Consider the following 9,259-nt stretch of genomic DNA (forward strand, 5'->3'; position numbering starts at 1 on the left):
TAGCCTTACTGGCAAAGGATGATTCTTTGTGTAAGAATCTATTGCATTTTTGTTATCTGGGAGAAAAGATTTGATGAGTTAATTAATTTGCATTTTCTCCTATCCAAGGGCTCCCTGGGCTCAGATACTCCCACTCTCTGTGGCCATGCCCCTCACAGCATTCAGATGCAGTCTTTTGTTTACAGGACCTAGAGCAAGACCTGCAGAGAAATATTTGCCTGGGGCTTGAATGGTGTTCCCAGGGAAAGAAGTCAGGGTGACTGGTAGACCTATGACAACAGTAAGTATAATAAAATCCTGCATGTCAGATGCACACATGTACTATAAGAACTATGTAGTGTTTACGGTATGCAGAGTTCTCTAAAGCAAAGGTCTATTGGTGGTAAAAAGGAGGAATTAAAGCATGTAAGTCAACCGAACAAGTAACTGCCCATTCTGTTTTTTAAACCCTCCAATCATGGAGCATCTCAGCCAACTATTCCAATATTTAAACAAGTTATTCCTCTGGATGCTCTATATCAGTGGTTAGTAAACCACAGCCCACAGACTTTTTGTAAATAAAGTTTTATTAGAACACAGCCACTCATTCATTTGTGCATTGTCTATGCCCGCCTTCAGGCTAAAATTGCAGAGTTGAATAGTTGCAAGGCTGAAATATTTACTCTCTGGTCCTTTACAGACAAAGTTTGCCAACCACTGCTCTATTTCATGGCTAGCTGAAATCTTACACAACAATTGAAGGTCAATTTCTTCAGTTATAGCCTCAGGGGAGACAGAAAATGACCCATCAGTGCCATCTCTGTAAGTAGCCTTCATATGAGAAATCTTAAATACTCACTCTTAAAATTAGGTAACCCTGTTTGTCTAATCCCCTTGATTTAAACTTCTCTCTCCTATCTGGAGCCAAAATTTACAATTCCCCCACATGCTTAATTGCTAAACAGGTTCACAGGTTAGGAATACATATGCAGAAGCCAAAATGTTGATTACATATTATTCAGAAATTTAGGAACAATACTAATTTTCTCCTTAACCAGAGGCCCTTAAAGTGAGATGTACCTAGATACCCCCTGGGGCTCAAATCATTTCCACTTCTCTGCTTCCTAAATTCTGAACGTTGTGTTGATTTTCAGAAATGCTTTGGGCAATCTGTGTGGCAAGGATACCACAGGTAAAGCAAGGGCTTTCAAAATAAAATGCAAAGTGAAATGCAACTACTGCAAAACTATGAAATGATCAGAAAATGTTCTCTTCTTGCTGCTTGACCAGGGCAAGCTCTAATTTATTTCCTTTATTTTCTTCTATGTACATACTTCTTTTTTTTTTTTTTTTTTTTTTTGAGACAGAGTCTCACTTTCTTGCCCGGGCTAGAGTGAGTGCTGTGGCATCAGCCTAGCTCACAGCAACCTCAGACTCCTGGGCTTAAGCGATCCTACTGCCTCAGCCTCCCGAGTAGCTGGGACTACAGGCATGAGCCACCATGCCCGGCTAATTTTTTTTTTTTTTTTTTTTTTTGTATATATATTTTTAGTTGGCCAGATAATTTCTTTCTATTTTTAGTAGAGACGGGGTCTCACTCTTGCTCAGGCTGGTCTCGAACTCCTGACCTCGAGCGATCCACCCGCCTCGGCCTCCCAGAGCTAGGATTACAGGCGTGAGCCACCGCGCCCGGCCTTCTATGTACATACTTCTTAACAAAACTACACAGACTACTGAGAATGGCTATGAGAGCTATAGGGAAAGGGCTAAGCCTCCAGATAGCTATTCTAAGTCAAGGACAATGTGACCACTGGAGAATTCTGTTGCCCAAGTCTAGCCAAAGCTGTATTTGTCTTTGTGGAAAGGCCGTCTGGTCTAGTGCTGTGGTCCCCAACCCTCCAGGCCACAGACGGGTACCAGTCCTTGGCCTCTTAGGAACGGGGCCATACAGGAGCAGGCAAGAGAACGAAGCTTCATCTGTATTTACAGCTGCTCCCCATCGCTCTCATCACCACCTGAGCTCCTCCTCCTCTTAGATCAGAGGCAGCATTAGATGCTCATAGGAGCAGGAACCCTACTGTAAACTGTGCATGTGAAAGATCTAGGATGCATGCTCCTTATGAGAATCTTTTTTATTATTTATTTTTTTATTTCAGCATATTATGGGGGTACCAATGTTTAGATTACATATATTGCCTTTGCCCCACCTGAGTCAGAGCTTCAAGTGTGTCTATACCCCAAACTGTGCACTACACCCATTAGCTGTGAATATACCTATCCCCTCCTCCCCCCTCCAACCTGCCTGACACTAGATGAATGTTACTATTAAATGTACACGTAAGTGTTGATCAGTTAATACCAATTTGATGATGGGTACATGTGGTGCTTGTTTTTCCATTCTTGTGATACTTCCACTTAGTGGAATGGGCTCCAGCTCTATCCAGGATAATATAACAGGGGCTAGATCACCATTGTTTTTTGTGGCTGATTAGTACTCCATAGTATACATATACCACATTTTCTTAATCCACTCATGTATTGATGGGCACTTGGGTTGTTTCCACATCTTTGTAATTGTGAATTGTGCTGCTATAAACATTTGAGTGCAGATTTTTTTTTATAGAATGTCTTTTGTTCCTTTGAGTAGATGCCCAGTAATGGGATTGTTGGATCAAATGGTAGTTGTACTTGTAGCTCATTGAGGTGTTTCCATATTACTTTCCACAGAGGTTGTACTAGTAACGCCTGATGATCTGAGGTGGAGCTGAGGTGGTGATGCCAGCACTGGGGAGCGGCTGCAAATACAGATTGTCATTAGCAGAGAGGTTTGACTGCACAATAAATGTAATGCACTTGAATCATCCTGAAACCATTCCCTTCACCCCCAGTCTGTGCAAAAATTGTCTTCCATGAAACTGGTCCCTGGTGCCAAAAAGGTTGGGGACCACTGGTCTAGTGGACAGAGAGTCGTGTCTGACCTTGATTGTTGGCTCAGCCACCCACAGCTCTGTGAACTTGAACTAATCTTGTACTCTTTCTGACACCCCTGGAGGAAGTGCAGACCCCAAGGCAATGAAGACTCAGAACCACAAAGAATTCTCAGGCATGTGACACTCTGGCTCTGGGTCTTGCTTCTAGTCAAAAAGTCCATTTTTGTAGCTCCAGAGAAACAGATAACTTAGGATTGAAATCAGAGCTTTACTTGGTTTCTTATCTGACTCCCCTCACAGCTGATGGGCCTTTGGTTTATCCTGAAGTTTCCTAAATAGGTGCACATCCTGTTCATCTTTCTCTGAAAGATCAGGAAGCAACCCAAGGTCATGGGCTCCACGCTCCTCAGGAGGCCAGACCAAAGATGGGGTCACGAAGTGGAGGAGATAACCTGCAGTGCTGACTCCCCACAAGGCAGGAGTGGGAGAGGCCTGCACCTTATCACCTGGGGCAGGAGGAGAGGGGAGGAGACTTCGGGAGAACATGTCAGTTTGTCAAGGTTGCCATGACAAAGTACCATAAACCAGATGGCTTAAAGCAACAGAAATTTATTGTCTCACAGCTCTAGAGGCTAAAAGTTGTGAAATCTAGGTGTTGGCAGGATCGTAGTTGTCTGAAACCTGCAGGGGAGTGTCCTTCCTGGCCTCTCACTGCCATTGGTATGCATTGTTTCCCTGCCAGCCAGCCAGCCACAGGGCACTCCCCCTGTGTGCCTCCAAATGTCTGCCCTCTGCGCTTGTCTCTGGGGCTCTTTGCCTCTTCTTACAAAGACACCAGTCATGTTGGGTCAGGGCTCCCCCTACTCCAGTACGATTTCATCTTCAAAGACCTATTTCCAAATAAGATCATATTCACAGGTTCTGGGGATGGAGACTTCAGCCTGTCTTGTGGAGGGACAAGATTTAAGCCATAACGGGTGATGGGGCTGGGGGAGGCAGTGGACCCTGAGGGCCCTGACTCTACAGGTCCCCCAGCCACTTGCCCCTCCCTGCAGTATTGCCCTTTGTGCTTTGTGCCTTTAACCTTCAGCCAGCGCAATCCTAGAGGGATCTTGCTCACCATCTAGATTTCTGGGCAGGTAGAGGGGGCAGAAGAGCTGCAACCTCAGAATCTGCCCTTCTTTAGCCAACCTGAGAACCACAGTCTTCAGAAAAGACAAAAACAAAAACAAACCAGGAGGTTTGCTCTATTACCAGCCATTTTCGCTATATGGTGAGTAAATTTCAGATCCTTTTGGAGTTCAGGTAAGGATAAGGCAAAGGAAAAAGAGAAGATATGGGCGACTTGATGTGGGATAAGAGAAAAAGGGATTAGAAGAAGGACTCTGGGAATCTTAGAAGGGCAAAGCTTACCACTACTCTATTTTGCCAACAATTAGCCCTGGACGCCAGCCTTTATGTGTGGAAGCCAAGAGAAATATTTTTCAACTGGGTAATTTCAAACTGGACTGCAGTGTTGCCTTTGGCCTCATGCCAATTAGCAAGTTGGGGCTGAGGGCCCAGCAGGCCAGGACCTGGGTTCTCCATCCCTCCTAGAGCACAAGCTGAGGACCCTCAGTGAGAACACCATTAGAGGAGTAGACTCTATTTCCTGCTGTTGTGGAGATATGCAACTAGTTAAGAAGGAGTAACAGGGCCTCTCCTGCCCTGCCCTGGGATATGCACTGTGAGCAACAGACTCATGGGGCATTTAACCAGGAGTGAGCCTGTCTGGGCACCACTCCAGGTTGTGGGGGAAGGCTGCTCGTATCTTCTCTGTATACTCTGGGCACCAGAATTTTTACTGCAAACAAGAGTTGGTGGTGGGCAACAGGGGGGGAAAGAGTGGTCTACCCAGCTCAGATACCTCTCCTTTGGAATAGCTGAAGGCACTCTTTTCCCTGGAACTCAATGAAAACAATGAAAAGGAAAGCTGAGAGTGATTGAACCAACACAATTCACTAAGTGCACAACAAGCTATAAGTACTATAGTTATGTCCTTGATGTATTTCTCATGTATCCTGTTAGAAAGACCCTGGCCTTCCAAATATCTGAGGGAGATGCCAGGTCCCTCTTCTTCAGCTTATTGCTTAAGAATTTAGCTTCTTAGCAGACTGGTAGCTGTTTGGTAGAGGAGAAATATAGAAGAATGGATTCCAGAAATGAGTCATTGGTCTCGGGCAAAGTGGAGAAGAGAGGCTGTCCATGAGGAGGTGATGAAGGGACAATCAATTCTTCATTCCCAGGGGGAAGAATACTATTAAATTTCCAAGTAAATGGTCAAAGATGCCCCAATGAGGAAATAGGACAAGGAAGGGGATGCTACCGCCGCTCATAGGAAGTGTGGGCTGGGGGTAGAGATGTCAGTGCCCATCAGGGAAGGAGACTTCTGGGGGGAGGGGAGGGCAGGGGAGGAGAATATAATCAGCCTTATGTTTCTGTGTTTGGGGCCTAGAACACTGGGATGTGGTTCTGTTTCCCATGGTTGATAAATTGATATAGAATAGACTATTGTCATATAAAATATGAGTTGAACTTGAACAAGCTGAGTTATGAAACTTTGGACTGCTTTTGCCTCCAAGCTGGCCCGTGGCAGTGGGATTTCTTCAACTGGAGTGTATGATTTAATAATAGCACATGTCAGTGTAGCATCGACTCTGGATCTAAGACACCCTGGGTTTGAATCGTAGCTCTGCCATTGACTAGCTGCATGACTTTGGTTCAATTTAATGATCTTGTCTGTTCCTTAGTCACAAAGGACTTATCTATAAAATGGGGATAAAAATAGCACCTACTTTAAAGTGTTATAAAATTGAATTCATCTGCATAAAACAGAGTAATGCCTAGAACATAATAAAGACTCAAGAAGTATTTGTTATAAGAAAAAGTAATTAGCCGAAATTGCTTTAAAGGTGTCTGACTTGATTGTGGTGTTGGTTTGAGGTCTGATTCCACATCGTCTCTGATCCTTCTCTAAATTTTGTATTTGTCCATGTTTTCCAATGTTCCACCAGGATTCATGCTGAAGAAGTCAGTCAGGACTTTATAAGAAGAAGGAATCAAATTTCAGAGAATGTGTTGGCATTTGTTCACAGTTCAGATTTCTTAAGTCTTTTTTTGTTATTTTCAAATGTGTTCGCCTATATCTAGCTATTTCTGTTTCTATGTGCTACTGTATAGATTTGGGCAATTATGTGTCTTCAGGAGGGGTATCTCTTCTGAGCTTCTTAAAAGTGCTCTATGGAAAATAATATGGAGATTTGTCAAAGAACTAAAAGGACCTACCATTTGATCCACCAATCCCACAACTGGCTATTTACCCAAAGGAAAAAAAAGTCATTTCATCAAAAAGACACCTGCACTAGAATGTTTATTGCAGCACAATTCACAATTACAGAGATGTGGAATCAACTCAAGTGCCCATAAATACATAAGCAGATTAATAAAATGTGGTATATGTATACATGGAGTACTACTCAGCCATAACAAATGAATTAATATCTTTTGGAACAGTCTGGATGGAATTGAAGACCATTCTCCTAAGTGAAATATCAAAAAAAAAGAAAAACAAACACCACATGTACTCACTATTAAATTGGAACTAACTGATCAACACTCATGTCCACAGATGGAAGTAAAACTCAACAGAAATTGTGCAGGTGGGAGGGGAGGAGGGGATGGGTGAAATCATTCCTAGCAGATACAGTGTATACTAAGTGGGGGATGGGCACACTTATAACTTTAATTCAAGCAGTACAAAAGCAATCCACGTAACCAAAACGTTCATACCCCAGTGATATTCTGAAATTAAAAAAAAAAATTTAAATAATAAAATACAAATGAAAGCATAAAAAAAAAAATCTGCTTGCAACTTCCTAGGAATGACTTTTCCCACTTACCCTGCTATGATGGGATGGATTTGCAGACCCTCCTAGCTTTTGTTGGGAAGAGAAAAACTTCCAGATGAATTCAACCCAGTAGTCCCTAACTACTTAGAAATCATTTAGTATATGTGTACCTCTTATACTGGACTACTTATTGCCAGAATCCTCTTTCCTTCTTTCCTTTCCACTTTATCCCATGGCCCTATCCATCGCTTGGTTTTTTCAGTGTAATAAAAATATCCCAGACAGCCCCGCCCAAAACTGTTATTGCTTAAGGAGTTCATGTTCACTTGTCTGTGCTTCATATTCAGTGTGATTTCATGGGTGCATATTGCTGTATCTACTCCCCAAACATCATCTGTTTTAGCTTCTCCCAAAGTCTGAAATTTCCATGATTAAACACTCTCCTCTGATTAAGGCATCTTCTCCCAAAACTCCTGTGCAAATATCTCCCCTAGAAAAGCTAACTTTCCCTGGCAATATCCCCATGGTTTGTTACATTCTCACTTGACATAAGGTGGCAGCTGGGTACCAAGGGCACCAAATTCATCTGTGAAGGCGGGAGAGGTGTGGTTCAATAAGAAGAAAATCTTTCTATCCGGCAGGCTCTGCTGGTCCACAGGATGGATGCAGAAGGGCTGACCATGCACAGTACTACAGTGCTGTGATCATGGCAGTACTGGGCCAGCAGATGGGGAAGGGGGGGTGGATGGTCCCAAAGGGTGAAGATAGAAACACCAAAGCTAAACTCAACTTGTTGGTGAAGGGCCCCCAATGAGGTATACTGTTTAGTTGGTTTTAATTTCTAAAAGGCATGCTTTATGGTTTAGGGACTTTCTATTTTTTACAACTTGGAAGAACATGTTTTCATTAAGGAGCACTATGCCAAAGACAACGTTACTCAGGATGTTAAAGTTGATGTGCAGACATTGCCTTGGAAAGGATGTATTTTCATCCCTCTGCTAGCTTTTAGAATCCCTGAGACAGGCTCAGCCCCAGGGCTCAAGGGTTTCCTTTTTTGTGTGGTTTAATTCTTTTCTCCTTCTTATTCTGCTCTCTCTGGACTCCGGGCTCTTCTCCCTTCTGCACAGAACACCACTAGGTGGTTGGCGCTCTGTATCCTTCATTGTAGAACTTCGTTTAACCCAAAGTTTTTTATTATCATGCATTTCAAGCTCTTTTATGAGAATGAAGCCAATGACAAAAGAGCTAGTTTATAGGGCTAAGGTGAAATACACATAGGACACAGAATAATTAAACAAATTTGACGCAATCCATTTTTAAATCTTGTATAGTTTTGCAGATCTCTGCTTTAGGGTAATTTGAAAATTTTTTTCCCCTTCTTCTTTTCTTTTTAAGAGAAGACAGCAAAGCATTGTAAGAAAACTGTGAGTTACGGACCCAGACACACATGAACTTGAAACCAACTCCATTTCATGCCTGAAGTGTGACTGGAGAAGATGCCTAAGTTCCCTGTGAGCTGTGCCCATTCAGCACGTATGGACATCACTGTGTTGCAGAGTTGTAAGGATGAAGTGTAATTCTTAAATCCTAAGGTTGCTTTGAGGACTAAAAACTTTCATGTATATCAGGTAATTAGCAAAGTGCCTGGCACTTAGCAAAAGCTCTATAAATGCCATACACTCTTATTAATATTACTATTATTATTATTGTTATTTGGCTGTGAGGGACAGGGTCTTGCTCTGTCACCTGGGCTGGAGAGCAGTGGCATGATCACAACTCACTGCAACCTCAAACTCCCAGGCTCAAGCAATCCTCCCACCTCAGCCTCTCAAAGCTCTGGGATTACAGGCATGAGCCACCATGCCTGGCCTAATACATTAATAATTTCTTATTATTAATAACATTATTAACAAAAATTATAAGGAATAAAACTAGAGATGGAAAAAAAATTAAGCCAGACAGAAACAGAGAAGAAACACTGAGCAGAGAGGAGTAGAGTTATATTCTTTCTCACCGTGAATTAAGGTCTTATCTTCCCTGACCCTGGGCACCCAGTAGTGGAAGAAAGATGAGCCTGCCTGTGACACAGGGGAGAAGGAATTTGGGGGAAAATGGCAGAGAAGGAGGGGGTTGTATCCAGGCTTCCAGGCAGCCATAGTGTAGCAGTATTTGGTAATAGCTTGAAATGGGAGATGCAATTATCATAAAAGTATATAAACAAGGAAGCAGCAGAGTATTCGTTGTTTTAAAGTCATTTATCAATAGTGTTTATATTTTTGTCTGATTATGAAAGTAATACATGTTCACATTGAAAAACTGGCATATACAGAAAGACACAAAGACTAAAATGAAAATAATCTGTAACACTAAGAGGATCATTCATCATTTACGGTAAGTCCTTTAGTCTTATCTATACATATTTACATTTCTTCAAATTCAGGCTTATTTTACAAAAACAGCATA

General features: G+C 42.4%; 1 long non-coding RNA gene across 1 annotated transcript; it reads left to right on the top strand.

Moving 5' to 3' along the window:
• The first annotated feature begins 233 nt into the window (after positions 1-233).
• LOC123642192 lies at positions 234-8,472 on the top strand. The gene is made up of 3 exons (XR_006736389.1): positions 234-280; positions 680-801; positions 8,192-8,472. It is a non-coding gene; the product is annotated as an uncharacterized LOC123642192 (long non-coding RNA).
• Positions 8,473-9,259: the final 787 nt, after the last annotated feature.

This window comes from Lemur catta, chromosome 1 (genome assembly GCF_020740605.2).
Source record: "Lemur catta isolate mLemCat1 chromosome 1, mLemCat1.pri, whole genome shotgun sequence".
In the NCBI taxonomy this organism is placed as follows: domain Eukaryota; kingdom Metazoa; phylum Chordata; class Mammalia; order Primates; family Lemuridae; genus Lemur; species Lemur catta.